The 19514-nt window shown below is 42.0% G+C and overlaps 1 protein-coding gene across 1 annotated transcript in view; it reads right to left on the bottom strand.

The window, feature by feature from the left end:
• Positions 1-19514, bottom strand: part of rasgef1ba (RasGEF domain family, member 1Ba) — a 111574-nt gene that overhangs the window by 39790 nt on the left and 52270 nt on the right. The gene's annotated exons all lie outside the window — the stretch shown is intronic.

Here is a 19514-nt window from a genome sequence, read left to right as displayed (position 1 = left end):
CAGATCGTGCACACCTGAACAGTCACACCTGTATTCATAGTTGTCTGCAAAAGATCGTATCACCCAAGATGCATTTTATCTGTTAAGTGTGAACACGTCCCCAGAGACCTGAAATTCATCCCAATTTTGAATAACAAGAGGGAAGCATTCAGAGGAAACAGCTCCTGAGGAGGCAGTGAGGTGCTAATGGGTTGTCCTGTGCATTCTCTGGATGTCTGTTGAGAGCATTAAGATCTGTGGCATCCCTCCTTTTCACTGTTTCACCTCCTCAGTCTTTCATTCACGAACACAGCAATTAGCATGGGGGGTGTTGCTAATGCAGATTCAGTCTGCTCTCCTGCAGTTACATTTGCATTTCGAGCTTTCAGCCATTGTTCTGTTATACAGTGACTTGGAATAAGTTTAACAGAGAATACTGGTGTCATTTACTGTTTAAGTCCGTTTTCCTTTGTCTGCGTCTCCATGCTATGTTGCACTGCAGGCCATATATAGTCTAACAGTTTGTTTTAGAGAGAACTCATTTTGGATAATGCTCTTATTTGTTCTCTTTGCCAAGAATTAGCTGGGAGAGATCACAATGTCATCTCTCTGTGTTTACAACATCAATATCTATGGCTGAGCTTAGCATTAACTTGGCACAAAGACTGGACACAGGGGTAAACCCTTCGTCGAGCTTTCTCAGAGGTGATGTTCATTTCTACTTTATGTTTCTGTATTTTTGTAACTCTAAATAAAATCCAGCTGACTCTCAAATACACAGATGACTCACTTACCACCTAAAAAATTAATGACATGTCAATAAGACAGTTTCGGAGATGGTGGAGGTGTATTTTTTGACTTTTGACGAAGGAAAGCCATTTCAATTCAAAAATGTTCTCATCCAAATCTCAGTTAATTTCAGTTAAATGACAGCAGGCACATTTTTAATACTACACATCTACATTATTCCTGAGACATTTGGACTTTGCTGAGTGTCAAATCTTGCCTAAATGCCGGCCTAGATAACATGATAGAGATGAAACTGTTTTTGATGGTGACGTGTTTTGACAGATTATCTCTGAACGGAGACTTACATTTTTTCCAAGAGTCAGATGAAAGATGCACTCTATTCAGCACCAGAAACTGAGAACAAAACAGAATGTCTGACCAGTTCAATGTTCCTGAATGATCTCACGGTGAGGAAATAAGAGTTGTGAAGAAAACGCAATGGGGACTTTTGTAAGAAAGTTCACTCCACCAACGGATCATTCCACCTCAGGAACTTTCCAGAGAACTTTGAAGAGGAACTTTCAACCACAGGATCCAAGTTCTTGCTTTGGCTCTAGGGTTACAGTTCCAGCTCTCAAAGAGTCTTTGCTGCTGGGGTGGGACTTTGCAATGGCCTGGCACCATCAGCGTGGAGTTAGCAGCACTGGATGTTGCACTGTGTCACTGGTATCAGGTATAAGGACAAATGAACAGAATTCTTTCATTGTTAATGACATTTAAATCACCCCCAACCAACCAACCAACTTCCCATCTACAAACAGAGTGAGATGGAAAGAGAGGGGAAGTGAAAAGGGGAGCAACAAAGACAAAGGAAACTTTGCTGAAAGGTTGACCACGGTTACGAACTAAACCACAAAAATAACCAGCATCATTTGGGGACTTTCCTTGAGCTGCCTTCAGTCTGTCTTTCTATCTCTGCATGTATCATTTCCAGTAAATTACAAAGACAATACAGTGACTATATTGTTGTCTTGTCGTATTGAAAAACTGCTGTTCAAACAAAGCTTTGTAATCCATTCTTTTTCCACAGCTCTTCAGTTGTAGTGGAAACACCAATATGAATACACTACAGGGACTTCCAGGTTCTTAATACGTTTTTGAGTTCTTGACTACAGTCCCTGAAGCTCCTGAGATCTTGGGACTATTTGTGGTCAGAAAGGCCCAATAGTGGGATAAATGTCAGTCCGGTAAAGTACATTCTGATCAACAGGCCTGGAAAATGTCTCATTTTCTAAGCTTCAATCTTGGAAATAGCTATAGGCCCTGGACCTGCAGGCTGACATAAAGGTTGTTCTTCACGCACAGCACTGACTGCTTGGGAGCACAGACACACACACTAACATATACAAATGATGAGGCTGCCACAGCATAGGTAATTACAGAGGAAGAGGGGAGCCGAGACAGTCGACTGGACATTCATCTCATTACTTGTGCACGCCTCCAGGCTTGTTCCCCACTGGCCTGCTGAGGAACATCACACACTGTTCTCTCACACACAAAAAAGGCTGGCAAATCCTTTCCAAAACACAGAGGACACACACCTGTACAACAGGGTCAAGAGTTTGATGCATCTTTCCTAATTATATCACTAACAACAGTAATTGGCTTATTACTATGCATGAATAATCGTTCAGAGACAGTGGGCATGCCGTACAGCCTGTCTGGGAATTACATGTAGGATTTTGCATATTTTTACAATCTACAAATTAGCTAACCCCTTAGCAACCTACAAAGTGTGAGCAGGATAAGAATAAAGCGAGGATTCCTGGTGGACACATTATTTTTTTAGGAAGAATTTGGTGCTACAAGGTTCAAACTTCCAAAAGAGCCCATATACCCAAAAGAAAGAGCGAGGAAGGGCTTTTAATACATGACTGCCATAAATAAATAACTGCAATGCCTGCACAATCTCCTCTTTTGGATTGACTTCTGTTGCACCCTCGAAGGGGAGAGACAGGCTGTAGATTTTCTCCCAGTGTGATTTGTAGTGCAGAAAACCAGGTCAGTGAGCACACAGCGAGGTAAGATGAGGTACAGACGGCTCACACACTGGAGATGGTTACATCAGCTGAGGCTGGAGGAGAACTGAGGTATCCTACTGTGGAAGCTCAGGGTCCCTGCCTGCATGCTGCTCTTTGGCATGGCTCCATTTCCCCCCTTTCATGTCTCCTGACAACCAGCACCAGCCGTGTTGTTTAGATCAGTGGTTCGCAAACTTTCACACCAGACACAAACAAAGACTCAACATGGGAGCAGTGCAGCAATTCGTGGAATGTGTGCTTTTTTTCCAGAGCTTGTGGACCCCCCTAAGAATCAGAGTGATGTCAACTGAGACAACAATCATTCTTGCTGCAAGCACTCCTGCAGACTGACTAACTCTGCAGTAAAAAATGAGAATATTTTCACTTTTTTTATCTCAAGTATTTATTACCAATATCCACATTCCACAAGCCAAATCATCAAGCAGCCATTTGAAATAAAAAGACACGCTTGGTGCACATTGTACCTTGTAAATTCAGTTGCTGCCTGAAAAATAGAACCATGTCCTATATTTTCATGTTTCAGTGCAGCGATGTGACTAGCCAATCATGGCACCTGTTGAAAAAAATATGTTGCTTCTGAAGTTCAAGTGAAACTAAGTATCTGTTGAGATCTTTAAATTTGAAGTTGGTGGTATCTTTGAGCAACTGATGTCTGTCTACAAACTGGGTAAGGTGGACAAATATGAAGACATGTTTATGCATGAAATCAGCCTCCACTTACACCAGTGTTTTTAAAGGTACTTTTTTGAAAGAGAATCCTTTTGCAAAGCACCTCATTTGGTCACAAAAACATAAGCTAGCATTTCTCACATGCATTGCTATTTTAGGCCTGAAGGCTCACTTTTATTAATCTTACAACCCACATATCTCTCTTTATCACGGCCCTTCTGGTGACCAATTTAAAGGTTAATTTCCAACGTTGCAGAGACAAAAGTTCAGTCCATGTTGATAGCTATACAGTATGTGTGTTCCCATTTGCAGATATTTTTCCTTTTCAGGAAAAGGAATCTCATGTCTTTGGGTGGTAATCACAAGATCATCATCGCCTATTGATATTACAGCAACCCATGCAGAAAATGTTTTCGCCTTAAGCTGTGATTTGCAGCTGCAAAGCATATGCCTCCGCACCAGGGTGGGATGCTGAACCACAGAATTTCAAAACACACATGGAAGAACCACGGCAGGTCATTTATCAGTCATAAAAGTGGGCTTCAGAGCTGTTGTGATGTGGAGTTGTGAGCCCCTCTGTTTTCAAAGCTTTACTCCAGTCTCTCAAATGAATTACAGAACTCTTGGTCTCTTGCCCGGACACCCTCTAATTTGCTTGCATTTTTATAGTAGCCACCAATTTGCAGAGGCCACTTTGACCAACAGTGAACTTATGGCAGAGCATCTGTGCTTCAAAACATTTCATACAAGCACCAGATGCCTATATGAAAAAAACATCACGTTCACGGTAATATATTCAACAACACAGATCAATATGAGATGAAGTACAAGAGGCCATCTGGGGAGGTGTGTGGCAAAGGTTCGGCTTTGGGAAAAACGCAATGCGATCACAGATTTCTTCAGAACTGCAGTGTGGAGATCCACTTCAATCACTTCCCACCTCCCTTACGTCTTATTTGAGTCACACTCATCTGCAAATCTGTGTAACTCTTTGGGCATTTCCACCTTGAATTCCTTCTTCCTTTGTTTGCATGGGCAGCAGCATCTAACAGGAACTGAGGAGCTAAAAATGGAACAAAGACTTAAAAGACTCCAAAAATACCCGACATTGTTGCACATATTTGCGTTTGTCACATTCCACAAAGTTGGGTTTTTTTTACCAAAAAAGGTAGGAAACTCTTACATAAAGGAACACTGTGATCGTTGATATAAATGGTAGATGTCAGGCAGTGCTCTGAGAAACTGCCCACTGTCTGTCCACAAGCCTGAGAGTGAGAGCTACTGGTTACATCACAGGGTCAGTCAGCATGACACAGTGCCGTGTAGACGGGGCAGACTAAACGACTGAACATGTAAACAGCTGAATGAATGATTCCCCTGTCGTGCGTCCACGCTGTTGACTTGCCATGGTGGTCCGCAGCGGAGAAAGAACATCCACTGTGGTTAATGATATTTGAAGTGTCCTGAATCAAGAACACTGTGACCTGCAATTCACAATGTACCCTCAGTCACTGACCGTAAGACTAAGTTAAGATGAGGCTGTCTCAGATAGCTATGTCAATATCTAGATGAAAAACACAAAGATATTAAGGTTAAAACCCGGGCTCGGCAGTTAGAACAAAGCAGTGGTAGACAGTAACTAAGAACTCTGGCTATTGAAGCAAAACATCTGAATACTTAAGCCACTGGAAAAGGTTTTTAGACATCTATATGTAGGTAGGGACTGCTTCACATTGATTGGGGTTATCTGTAAAATGTAGGGCTGGTGGTTCAGTCCCTGACTCCATCTGTCCACATGCTGAAATGTTTTTGAGCAAGACACTGAACCCCAACGTGGTTGCGTTTATATTACAGTTGGTGTCAGACTCCAGTGACCAAGCAGATGTGGAAAGTTTAATTAGGCTATTGTGGATAAAAACTGAATGAAACCTTTGACCTGTGGATCACCAAATGAGTGCTTGTACGGAGCCAGTCCAGATCTTCTGTTGTGTGAAATTCAAACTCCTTGAATTCAGTGCTTTAGATTCCCACATCAGACACCATCACCTTGTATCCCCACCCCCCCACGCCGGTTTTGGATCCATGAGATTGCGAGGAATGCGTCCCTCCTAAGTCACCGAGGCGACCCCCTTTTGGTGGCCTAGGAATGCCTGGCTCAGACTGTTTTCACAGTGCAAACAAGTGTCCACATTTCTTCTGGTAAACTGATCCTGACCACACACAAGGAGCCCCTCTCTTTCCCACCTCCTTGTGCAACCACCTCTCCCACATCCAAGCCCCCACTACTGTCAATCAATACCTAATAATCCAAGCACAGCTGATCGAAACCACGTGGTGGAACTGCTGCTTCCAATTGAACCAAGAATGTGCTTATATAACTTTAAAATCTGGGCCGTTTCCATGGCTGTGGGAGTGGTATCCCTATGACTTTGAAAGTTTGAGAAGCAGACAGTCGTACAGATCAAAGATCGAGAAATAAGGGCAAAAGTTAACTGAAAGCATGAAGTAACATCAAGCATTAAATAACACCAGAGCACAGTTCTCAACTTTTGCAATGTGCAATCTCTTGAAAACCCTGAAAACATCAACTGAATGATAAACAGTTCTTAGAATGATATCTGTCTTCCTCGTTGAGGCAGTTAACGTATTTATCCGAATATTTAAAAATCATTTAGCATAATGGTTTAAATTCAAATGTTAAATCACCTGAAAACCCCATCTGAATACTCTTGTGGCCTCCTGGGAGGTCTGAACCCCTGGACTAAGAACCACTGACCTTTCTGTGACTCAACTTCAGTGCTGAAAAGAGAAATGAACAAAAATGGACTCTGTTTGGATATGTTACCTAACACTGTGGTTGAGCTGAAAGATGGGATGAGGAGGAAATGACAATAATATTCTAAAGGGAGAAATTTATTTCTTGGCTGAGATGAGATGAGATGAGATGAGATGAGATGAGATGAGATGAGATGAGATGAGATGAGATGAGATGAGATGAGATGTGGGTTTGAGTCTTCTATGAGAATAGAGTAGTTGTTGGGAGTGATTCAATGATGCCAAAAGTGACCCGAAAGCCTTCTGGATGTGTTATAGGAAGAGCGGAATGTCGTTTTTGTTGCATGTCTGATTGATTATGGAGCTCAAAAATTCACGTTCCAATCACACAGTTGCCTCAGACTGTATCTCTAAAATAAAGGGACAAAGCCTTGATCACTGTTAAGTTACCTTTAAATATGAGTTTGCAGCCTCAAACAGGTCATACTGTGAAAATTTCACCAAAGCCACGGGAGTTTGGTGGTTTGGTAGTAATGAGCCAAAACTAGTGTTCAAATGAGGCTTTATCTCTCTGGATCACTGGCTTCAAACTGATTAGTCTCCCCATGCTTCTCCATTTTTCAAACACTGCTATCTTAGACCAGATCAAAGAAGATGTGGGGAAGACAAATTTATCTGTAACTGTCAGAGTGTTTCATTAAATTATGCTCATAACAAACATGACTTCTAGTTGCTCTCAATTATTCCCCTCTGTCTCCCAATTTCTTTCTCTGCTGCTCTGTCTGAGCTCACTGTAACATGCTAATGTTAGCATATGCAGAATGCAAATACAACATGCTATTTTTAGCATGTGTAGAATGTTAATATAGTATGCTAACATTAGCATGTGTCAGAATGCTAATGTTACATGCTAACATTAGCATGTGTCAGAATGTTGCTGCTTCTTACTGTCAGAGCTCTGAAGTCCCCCCCCCCACACACACACAAAAATGTCACTCTAAACTCTAACACCCCCCCCCTCCTCTAAATGAGACCCACTTCCTTATGTCTACATTTAAATCCTCCAAATATTGTCCTATATTTTCCGTGCCCTTATGCAGCAGTTTTGTGTATTCATGGTTCATGAGACCTATGGGAGCAAACTATTTTCACTCTAGTAGTCTGCAGAGAGACGTAGAAACTGAGTGATTTAAAAATGAGGGAGAGAGGCACAGTCTGTGAACCAAATCTGCTTCCAAGCTCGCCTGTCTGCGTTTCTCCAGCTGTCCTCACCCCCGTCTGGACTCACAAACTGTCCCTCTAAACTGTCATAAACAATGTCTATCCCACCAAGACACACTCATTTGTACAGAACAGCCTCAGACTGTGTTTGTGGAGGAGGTCTGAGAGTAGTATTTCACATGTTTGAGTTTGAATGGCATTATACTGAACTTACTCTTAACCAAAGCATAAACAGTTTTAGTTGCAAAAGCAGTCGCAAACATACTCAGTGTGAATTATCTGTGAGTTCGTCAGGAATGGGGAAATCAATGTGACCCAGACAGATAAAATTTTAAAGAATGTCACCAATGAGAGAGGTTCAGTCAACCCCAGACAAGTGTTCAAACTTGTACAACTCTGTTTAAAATTCTACTGAAGACCACAAAATTTCCAAAGGGACAACATATGTACACTTTTTCACATGATAAATTCACATAAAAGCACACGCGGCGTCTGTGCATTATGACATTTTGTAATTTTCACATGTGGTTCGTTTATAAGGGAAGAAGCATTTGTAGTTTCCGCAGTAAAACACCCCCTGCCTCTCCTCATCTGTACAGGAATAAGAAACATTCAGCCCAGTTCCTGATTGCTCTGCCAACAATAAATGCCTGCCAGACTCATTTTTTCACCTGCCGTCAGCAGTGTTAGAGGAAGCAGGTGCAGTGGCATTAAGAGGAGCGGTGAAGACCCAGCAGCTCCGCCAAACAATAATATCATTAACTGCATAGAAACACAGAGGAGCTCGGCTGGAGGAACAGGGGTTCTGGTCTGGGAACGCTTGTAATTAGCATGAGCAGCTGGGAGGCTGAGGCGTGTGTATGTGTGTGTGTGTTGTCTCCCTTTATGTCAATTCAACTCATTTGAGTTGAATTTAATGATGGCTTTATTGGTTTGACACAGTGATAGAATACAGTGTGGGAACAGAGGGTGTTAAATGAATTATTCAGTGCAGAATAAAATAAATAATTTTATATTTTAGTTCTGTTCTGTTTTGATACCTACTCTTTAAAAAAAAAAAAAAAAAACTGCAGTTGTGATTATCAGACAATCAGTTTCAATGACCTTTGCAGCCAGAACTACAGAAAAATAAGACAAAGTGGGCGCAGGAATTACAATTTTAGTGGCACAGTGGTAACACTGTCACCTCACAGCTAGAAGGGGTTCGATTCCCGCTGTGGGCGCTGGTGGCGTGTCCTCCACCATGCCTTCGGTGCCTGCTGAGGAAAAAGGGTCCTTTGTGTGTGGAGTTTGCATGTTCTCCCCGTGTTCACCTGGGGTATCCTCCATAAAAACACCCACTAAAAACATGCCAGAAGATCACCACCTGACCAATGGTGACAAGAAAGGAACTGGGTCCCTGGGCGCCGCTGTCGGCTGGCAGCCCACCGCTCCTGGTCTTCCGCGGAGGAAGGGCTTACCAGGAACACGGAGGAATTAATTTTACTGAAGCATGTGCATGTGTGTGATTTTTTAAGTCAAGTTCTTCTTCATCTTCATCACTCATCATTTCTCTAGCACAGCACAGATCGAAAGGGTTTTAGTCTTAGATAATTTATTTACTTATTAAAAGTTTTATTTTATAATAAACAACAGATTTAAAGATGCTGCCGACAAAAGAACAGATTGTCAGAGACTTCAGTCTTGAAAAATCAGCTTCTATTCAATCTAGGCAATAGTTCAAATGACACATATCTGTCTCCCTCTCTGCCTTTGTCTTACTCCGTCTGTGTATCTCTGTGTTTATTTCATATGTTTGCATTGTGGGGGAAGTGACTTGAGGAAACCAGGGAAACAATGAACAACCACCAAGACAAACTGCCCCACCCCACTCAACCCCACCTCCTCCTTTTCCTTTACTTCCCCACTGCCCTCCTCCCTTCACAAGGACAGCAGGGTGAGAGAGGATGCCCCACCCTGGAGTAATGAGGACCCGGCACAGAAGGTTTACATGCACAAAAGAACTGGCAGATTCAGGACATGTTCATATGCACTGCAATAACCTGACTAATGGGAAATCTGTGTTCACAAGCAGCTGATCAGTAATTAGATTTCTTAGGTGACAAATGGCTAGTTTATAAAAGGTTTGATATTTAAACCACCTAACCGGTCCGTCAGGTCTGGCTGGCCAGATTTGTTTTGTAATGGTTTGGTTTTGAGAGTGGACTGCATCACTTGGGTTAGCATAGGCATCCAGAATTAGATCAGTACTTCGGCCAATTCGCATCATAGTCTTGCATGAATCTGGTAACTAGGTGTGCTGGGTTCAGGCGGTTGCTGGGCCAAGCAATTTTGGCTGCATAGGAAATGTTACAATACTCATTTTTCTCAGGCTTCCAGGATTACAAACAATTTGCCATTAGCAGAGTTAGGCCAATCCCAGCTGAGTATCAGCGCATTCTGTGTGTTCTGGCACTGGAGTTAGCTCACTGGAGATGTGAGCCAACTCTGGCTGGCCTATATATTACTTTCAGATGTGGGTAGATTTTGTGGTTGAGTACTGATAATCAGCCATTAGTTAGTAGTGCTTGGGCTGATTCAGGTACGTCATTCACAGTAGGTCAGGGGTCACTGTGGCATTAATGTGAGGTAATCTGCTACAATTTCATCCACGCCATATGCCCCAGAGTCTGAGTCACACTGGCCTGACAGCAGTCTTGTGGCTCTACAGTGATCATAGAAGCAAGAAGTGGTGAGAAAGCAAAACACGAAGAAAGAGAGTGGAAAACTAGAGGAACTGTTAAGTGTGAGAGAAGGTGATGCATTTGGAAGAGGGTGACAAGAGTTATTTCTTGAAAAATGTGTTTTTGGAAAATGACAGATGATGAGAGCGCTTCTGTTCCATTACCCAGACCTTCAGTCAGTGTTGACTGAAGGTCAGTCTAAGCATTAGAAGAATGGCTTTTCCAATTTTCTCGCTAAATGAATCTGAAGTCATCCAGTATATCAGGGAGACAGTTCTTGAAGGCTGCATTTTTCTCAGAGATGGAATGAATGGCATGAGGGCTCCATCATGAAGCTGGCCCTGCGCTCTGACCTCTCAGTCAAAAGACCAGCTTTCTGAGCACTGAACCTAACCTCAAAATGTTACGTTGACAATGCGTTTCATTTGTTTTCCCTACAGTACTGCATTACAATACCTGCCTCTAGTAACTAAAGCATGATGTGATGGTTATTTCTAGGCCCTCAAAGCACTTGGTCAGGGTTAGGTAAAGAACATGGTCTTGGTTTAATATTTGAAATGTCAACAGTGACCTGAAGCATGAGATAGGACGAGTTAACTTTATTAACATTTAACTGAAAATCCTATTTATTTTCGTGCCTGTGACATTGATTTAAGCATTCCTTTCCAAAGTTGGGGGCCTGTCTCTCATCTTTACAGAAGCGCAACACTAAATCTTTGGAGTACCCCTTGAAAAATGGTGTAATCATGGTCAGATGTTCAACTGCTCCAAAGCTGTCCAGGAGGAATCAGTGTACAGCTCTACTTCTTACATGAGGAGGTGGACACGTCATTTATTTCTGGCCAGATGTGGTTAAAGGGTTTGCATTCTTTACATGTACATATTTTTATGGGAAGGAATGGGGAAAAAAGTGAGAAAGACAACACCCTTCCCTTGTACTGCATCTACTGATAAATGTCATGATGTAAACTGCACAACATGTCTCGAGTTATCAGAGGCGTCCCTGGCGGAGCCTCCCTTCTCTTTGAATCACTAATCTGGTGACGCACAGAAGGAGACGATGGGTAAACACTGAGAACCAGGCATTCTCAGCATGGTCACGTCTCCAGTTTTTGTGTTTGCCAGTGTGTGTGTGTGTGTGTGTGTGTGTGTGTGTGTGTGTGTGTGTGTGTGTGTGTGTGTGTGTGTGTGTGCAGCGTAGCACACAAGTAATGGCATCATAGCTAATGAGTCTCAGGCCCAGCGGGTTGCGATTCCAACACACACTCCAACAAACACACACACTCCCATTCGTGAATTCTCTCTCCCTCACACACTTCATCACCCGCTGGCACTCACTGGTGGATCTGGGGGAGAGCTCATGGTCGAGGCTCTTCAGTAAAGTGCCACACTGAGACTCGAGGATGCCACTGTCAGCTACAGCTGCAGAGGAACACTACTGTCCAAAAAACAAGCACCCACTAATGTGCCTGAGTCCGTGCTGGCCGGATGCACACTCTAAACACCTCCTTTCATCCCACCATCCAGCCTGGAGAGATGGAACCACCCACACACAGAAAATGGAAGACTGGACAAGATGTCCAAGATTACATAATTTGAAAGCTTTATGTAACAGCAAGGGTGAGCCAGTCAGTTGGAACAGGCCTTTTTAGGGCTCTTTTCTCTCTCCTACTGTCTTGCTATTTCCTTTTATGGATGGATGGATGGATGGATGGATGGATGGATGGATGGATGGATGGATGGATGGATGGATGGATGGATGGATGGATGGATGGTGTGCCACTGGCAATGCCCCAGAGCAGTACCTCTGTGACAAAGAATGGCACAGATGGCGACCCAGGGCTGGCCAGCGTTCAGGGCACCAAATGGCATGCCACAACAGGTCCAGATGGACTCAGGCTCTCAGTTTTATTTTTCCCTGTGAATAGATGGTGAATAAACAGTGAGAAAGACAGAAGAGTAAAGAAGTAATGAGGAAAAACAGTGAGGCAGGAAAGCAGAGAGACAACAGCCTGCTTACAATGTGAGAAAAGCAAAAAAAAAAAAAAATCTGGAGGAAAAGTGGAGTTAAAAAAAGCAAAGTAAACAAATTGACCAAGCTAACTTTCCATCTGTCCACAAGTCCTAAAGAAGTCCACCAGCTGCACCTTTAAATATGCACCAACCTCTCAGCTTCAGAGTAGAATCACAAACATGATGCCTGATGAGTCCTGTCAATCCAGTCAAAGGAAATATGACAGCCTGTCTTTAAAACAAGAGGATCTTCGGTTAATGGGCTGAAGTAACTGTAAGCTACTGAGTCACGGTGTTAGATTTTTTACTTTCTCTATGTGTTTCCCTTAAATCTCCTCTTTCCCCCTAAACTAATGTTAGAATTGTGTTTTTGGCCTCGTCTCCCCCGAATGTTCATTTAGACACAACTAATCTGCATGAGCAAATATGTTTCACAAGAAACGTGATGCCATCTGGGTTAGAGGTCTTCACAGATGGCAAGTGTTTCCAAAATTTTAGACTCATAACCCTTATCTGAAACGGTAGAAAACCTACCCAAACCTGACATTTATATATTCACATTAGAAAAGACCAAATCCAAAAGGGATCTGAAGACAGTCAGACCAAGTCCAAATAGACACGAGAATAAATTCATTAGATCTGATAAACAGACCTAAACAGAAAAAGAACACCAATACTCAAAACAGCATGTTAAAGGAAAATTCTTATTCTCACTGTGGCCATTTTTAATATAGGTCATGATAACATTGCACTCCTTCCATGTAGAAAGCAACTAAGCAACAGCTAACCTAGGAGGTGAATGTTCTCTCATGTCATGAGGCGGTCAGTAAATATTAAAGATCTCTATATGTGTGAAAAACAAATAGAATTATTTTGCGGTCAGAGAGGAAATTGTTCTGGCAAATTAACTTCAGGTTCCAGAAACATTAGTGTCACTCTGTCTTCAACTCTCATTTCCATTTCACCCAGATAAGACCTCTGATAGCTGCTCGCAGTTCAAGCCAGCGGCATTCACAGAGCGTGGGAGGGAAAATTACTCCTTTGAGAAAATGAAAGCAAGTCCATCTCGTGCTTATTATGAAATATAATTGTCCGAAGGCTGTGAGTGATTGAGTGTTGTTTCACAGATCGCCCTTCAAGGCAGCGTCCGGAGGATAGACACATTCATCGGACAGTGCTCAGAAAGCATTTTCTACTGCAGAAAATTACTCCAGAGAAATCCTCATTTTTGACGAGAAGTCATATACGAGTCTGGTGTCCTTAACATTACACCCCACAGGAAAAACTTAAATATCCCACAGCCCTGAACTTAACCTGGGGCGACCTTTGAGCATGTATGTCAAAGTCAACGTGAAATTTGAGGATATTATGGTTTTCAGCAGCAATTCCAAACGATAACAGCATACAGCAGAAAATATTGGCACATTTTTCATCAGAATACCTCTGAGGGGAAAGACTGTGAGGGACATCTGTCCGATGTTGACATTTGGCTTTGCGCCACCTTTGAAAAATAGCTCTGCGGATAAAAGGTTACTTGGCTCCATTCATTTGAGGAGGTGAAGCCACTGCTCCCTAATGACCATTCACAAATGACTTCACATTCCCTGTGAGGAAACACACAGAGCAGCTCATCCTATTCTTGGATTAGCCATTCCCTTGCAATTAGCATCTATCACTGCAGACTCTCCATAGTAATCTCTGACGTATAATTGCAAATGTCTATTGTGAGGGCAGCAAACGGTGACGCGCTGGATGACACTGTGATGCTTCACCAAGAAAAGCTGAAGAAAACCCAACATGAGTGGAAAAATATCCACAACCACAATGTGGCCAAAGCATGGTCATCGTAAGTCTGTGTTTGAACTGAAATGCAATCATTTTGGAAATCAGTTTCCCTCCCTGAGGTCAGTGTCATTGCCTAGCAATGACATAGCAAAGGCAAAAGGCACCTGACATGATAATTGCTTCAAAGTGGATCCTGATTTATGACCTGATCTCACGGCCCCACTTTGAAAAGGGTTTCCTTTGTTAAAATCTAGTTTCAAGATCTTCAATATTTCAGCTGATCTTATGCACATAATAAGAACATCATTCAGTCTCTTCATGTTTCAAATGGCCACACACACAGCAAACCTGGCCTAAAAGCAGAAACTGCTTTCATCAGGTGTGAATCCTGGAACTGCTCTATGGAGAAGGAAAGAGTTTTTGGGAGATTTTGGCGACCACCTTCTGATCCAAAATGCATGTTACAGCTACAGAGAAAAGGCAAAATCACCAATCAATAAAAACATATATTCTTTTAATGCAGCTACTCCAGATTCACTCTTACTTCCATGAGCTGGATTCTGGAGAGGCTTGAGCATGTTCAGAAAATAGACCATGTGGAGTAAACTATGAATTATTAAACTGCAGCAGTATTCCTTACAGATGAGGCATAACTAGGGCACATTCCAGCACTGAGACTGGGGGCTGCTGGGGGTTTTAAGGTGGAACGTGTAGTCTGTCTCAGCAGAACACACTGTACTGCAACATAATGTACCCGACTGCACTGTAATGTGCTGCCTCCTCTTCCTCTGCATCCTGTTTTAACCCTGTCCAAGTATGTGTGTGTGTGTGTGTGTGTGTGTGTGTGTGTGTGTGTGTGTGTGTGTGTGTGTGTGTGTGTGTGTGTGTGTGTGTGCCTGTGCATAAACCCACATGAACTTTAGGTCTTTCCAGCTCATGTGGATCAGTGATGTTACGTGTTGTCTTGTTGGTCTCTCACAGAGTGGAAAAGAAGCCTCGCCTGCATAACACCGACAACAATGATGTTCCACATTCACATATCTTGCATGTACATTCACATTCTCACACAGGTTTTTGATGCAGGTGCTTTTAAATGCCCAACAAGACAATTTACAAGATATGAAGTGCCCAATCTTTTCCTCGGAAACAAATAATTGAAGCCATTAAAAGATTTAGGCCATGTTCGTGATATTAACACTGCATGAGAAAACTGACATATTACTGGTCTTCTTAGATTGGATTTCGTCTTCTCACCAGCAACAATGTCAAAAAGAACCATTGTCCTGCAACCAGACTCAAGAAAGGAGCTGAAATATAAGATCTAATCAACATATCTAATTTAATCAGTAATGGCAACATGTGAATGAGGATGCAGAAGCTTTATTTGATGGAAGAATTTGGTGCTTTAGAGTCCTATAAATAGCAGCCAATTGAAGAATTAACCAAGGGGCCTTGCCACTGGTGGTGCTGGGGTGAAGCTGCAAAGTGGTAGACTTCAGTGAGAGGAGAGAGGTGAAATGTAAAGTACTTGATAATCATTGGATGTGAGAGAAGCTCACAAACACATCCCAGTGAAATCATTGGAAAATAACTGAGAGACGGTGATATGAAAAACAGAATAATAACGGCTTTCCTGATTGAACTCCTGAATCAGACTGCTGAAAAAGACACTTTCAGGTAAATAGCTGGACAGTTACAGCATCAGGTAAAAAAATAGGACAGGTGAGTTCAGCAAAGCCCTGCTGAAGCCGGCAGCAGCATCAACTATTTGACAGACAGCAGCTCTAAGAACAGATGTGCTGTTTAAGATAGAACTGATATGATTTACTGCTCAGTGTGGTGACATGACACACAATGTTTGGACACGCATATGAAAACTAAATCCCGCACATAGAAAAAAACAGCTAAAAATCAACACACCTGCAAATACCATCATCCACCCAGTAATTGTGCTTTGTGCAAAACAACTACATGCTTTGTTCTTCTCTTTGTAGGGAAGATTTTGTTCACGCCAAAATGCACGCTGAAATTTGCCTGTTCAGTGTTTTCTGCGCTTACAACAAAAACACACACACCTCGTTGAACATGGCAGCACACTGGCACACATCCAACGTACCGAGCGGCAAAAGCTGCCATAAAAGTTCCACTTTAAAACCAGGCTCACCACAGATGTACTGTTGTTTTCAACCAACAAAAGACTCTGTGGGAGGCAACTGCAAGCTGTGACAAGCAGTTTAAAAAACCAACACGAACACAAAAGCACAAAGGATGAGTTAAAAGAATTTTGCATCATTTTCAAGGCTGCTGGAGGAGGACATGTTTTGAACTGTCATCAGGCACATTTTCTTTATTATGGGTGCAGAGAAAAGGAGGTACACATATTGCTTTACTATATACTGTGCATGTATGTACATGTGTATATGCGCGCATATGTGTGTGCGTGTGTTTTACTTGTAGATCTTTTTCAGACACATTTCTTTCTAAACTTAACTAAACGAACTTTCATCAGGGCACAATGCATCGACACATCCAAGTGCGATCGTGACATAAGACAGAATGTTAAAGGGGTCGCTAGGAATATGAGGAGATGTTCTCTGCAGTAGGTTAATCCCTCAAGTTATATAACCGTCAGCTGGAGCACAAAGAAAGATCGGAGAGGATGATCCTTGTGGATTACTACCCACCCAAAGACCACAATCTGCCTCTCCACATAAGGAACTGTGAGTGTGTGTATGTGTGTGTTAGACGAGGTTTTACTGTAAATAAATGAACCTAAATCACAAAGTGGGAGCGCAGCGAAGAAAACCATCCCATCCTCTGAAACTTAAAGGGTCACCCCGTTAGTCCAAGCAAGCTTCCAGGCTGACTATCACATTCAAGGAAGCCCAGTCAATACTTGTGCCCTTGTGGGGAAAGTTCGTCTGAGGTTTTGTCAAATAGAACAAACTTCTCATGAAAGGGAGCAAGAGCATTACAGTCTGAGAGGGACTGGCGTGCCCATCAGTTAAGTTGCTGTTCTTGCTGGCTGTTTTAATCTGCTCTGTGCTGCAGACGGCAGCGCCGCTCAGACACGATGATGCACCCCCGTCACAAGAACCTCGGGCTTCCCATTCATTATCAAGTCTCCACATGATGCTGCTTGGTTTGGCAATAAACCTCCATGATCATTTTCTCTCATGTATGAGTGGATTCTTTCATCTTGGACTCAAAGGTCAGTGGTTGGACGTTATATAAAATGTGTCATGGTGGACATGCTGAGACAAAGTCTTTACATTGCAGAGACTCTTTCCCTAAAGGGTTTTATGAAATAAACAAATCATGTTCTCAAGAGAAGTGACCAAAAGTAAATGCAACAAAAGCTGAATTCTGTTATAGAAAAGTGTAAAATCATTTTATCATCGCCAAATGTTTCTTGAACAAATGAAAATGAGTTTCATAAGGTGTGCTATTAACAACAGAAGAAGACGAGATGACTGATCTCTGAAGAATTATGCTGGAAAAAAAAAATATATATATATATATATTATCGCCTACTGTCTGCAGTCTTAGATGACTAAATTCAACCTCACTGGTCAATGGCTGACTGGCAGTACAAAGAGACTTTATTTCTAGTGCTGTCAATTGATTAAAATGTTTAATTACGATTAGTCTCATGAATGTCATAGTTAACTCGCGATTAATCGCAAATTAATCGCACATTTTTATCTGTTCTAAAAGTCCCTTGAATTATCATTTTAATACTGTTATTAACATGGAAAAGTGGATAGGCTTGCTTTGTGCAGATTAATTGAAAACAACAACTTATATTTCACATTAACATTCTCACTTTGAGCAGTCATTCACATTTGAATGAATCAAATCTCACACAATTTAACGCTGTCAGTAAACAGATGACAAAAAAATAAATACTTGGTTACAAAAAAGTCCCTTCAACAGCCCTTTCTAAGGGATCAAAACAGAATGATACAAGATAAAGTTAGTGCACATCATTGTAAACTAGGACTCAGCCTATAGTGCAGTTAAACTATGGCTTTAACTTTCCTTTCTTAAGTTTCCTTTGAAAGCATCCATATGCTTCTGTCGAAAGCCATCCATTGTCATCTGGTTTTGACGGTGACGGCGGAGAATTTGCATTCGCCGTGTGTTTGGCCATCAAGTTGTATTTCAGACTGGATGTGCTACAGTGATAATTCAGTTCACACCGACAACACACACAGATAACTTTTGTCTTGTCAGTCAACCCATCTGGCAGCTTTTTGAAACTAAACTTTCCATTCAGAATCTTGTTAGCATCCAATTCTCTTTTACAGCTAGCGAGCAGACAAGAGCAAACACGTGCGTGGGGCGTGCCTATTGTTTTGCTTCCGGTTTACAATCAGATCCTGTAGTTTTTCTTACGTTACTAGCAGTGGCCACAGCTTATAAAAAACTACAAGTTGACTAGGTCACAAACAGCGTTAATCTCGCAATAAAAAAAATTACGCCATTAAAATTGATTTGTGTTAACGCGTTAATAATGCGATATTTTTGACAGCACTAATTATTTCCAATATTTTTTATTTGGAAAGAAGATGTAATAAAACTGCAGTTTCTTTTTATTTCACTCTCATTCCTCAAACACGATGGCATATGCCACTCAAACCCATTGGATACCAGTCTGCAGAGATGTAGTGACAGGCCTGTAATTGACGATCTGTATGGTAGATTCTTCTATATTTGTCATATTTTTTTCTCTCTGTTCATCTTCTCAGCATTTCTTCTTCGCACACCAGGGAATCACATCCCGACAATCCCCCCTGTAGAAAGCCAGGGGATACTCCTGCTTCTCTGCAGGGAGAATAATTAACCTCATCTTCCTCCATCTCCTCCATACCCTCTCTCATGCCTGTGGCAATGTGTGCAAATGAGCTGCTTTCTACCTTATATGACTGGGATCCTCTGCTAGAAAGCTTATCCCTGCCTCGCCTGCATAACAAAGAGTTCAGCTTTTGTTCTATGAGGGCGTCAAATGCCAACAAGCCCCAGTTTTTCAGCCTCCTCAATGTCATCCTCAAAGAAAACCAATAAATCTTAGACGTAATCAGACAGTGAAAGTAGCCAAGAAGTTAGAGGAGCCAGGGCTGGCAGTTCAAACGCTGACAGAAGATCTTGTATATATACAGAACAAAAAATATATTTTTTCTCAATCTTTGAGAAATGTTTGTATATTTACATCAGTGTAACATTCATTTTGGTGAGGCTTTCTTCTCAATGCATTCCTGAGCAGCTCTTCAGCTCTTCTGTCAGATTTAAAGAAAGAGGGTCAAGGTGTTTGAGAAGACAGAAAGCCACAGCTGTAATTGGACTGCATGCACACATGCATGCTGCATTCAACAAAAAGTCTCACAATAAGTATTCGTAGAAGTCCTTTCATTTTATGTCGAGACGATATTAAATGTGTTGTTCTGTTTGGGCCCACAACCCAAGTCAGATCACAGGAACCATCTCAAGGCACTGGTTGTTTTCCTTTTCAACCACT

This window comes from Chaetodon trifascialis, chromosome 6 (genome assembly GCF_039877785.1).
Source record: "Chaetodon trifascialis isolate fChaTrf1 chromosome 6, fChaTrf1.hap1, whole genome shotgun sequence".
NCBI classification, from domain to species: domain Eukaryota; kingdom Metazoa; phylum Chordata; class Actinopteri; order Chaetodontiformes; family Chaetodontidae; genus Chaetodon; species Chaetodon trifascialis.
The sequence above is the reverse complement of the archived record's forward strand: the minus strand, read 5'-3'. Positions and strand labels throughout refer to the sequence as shown.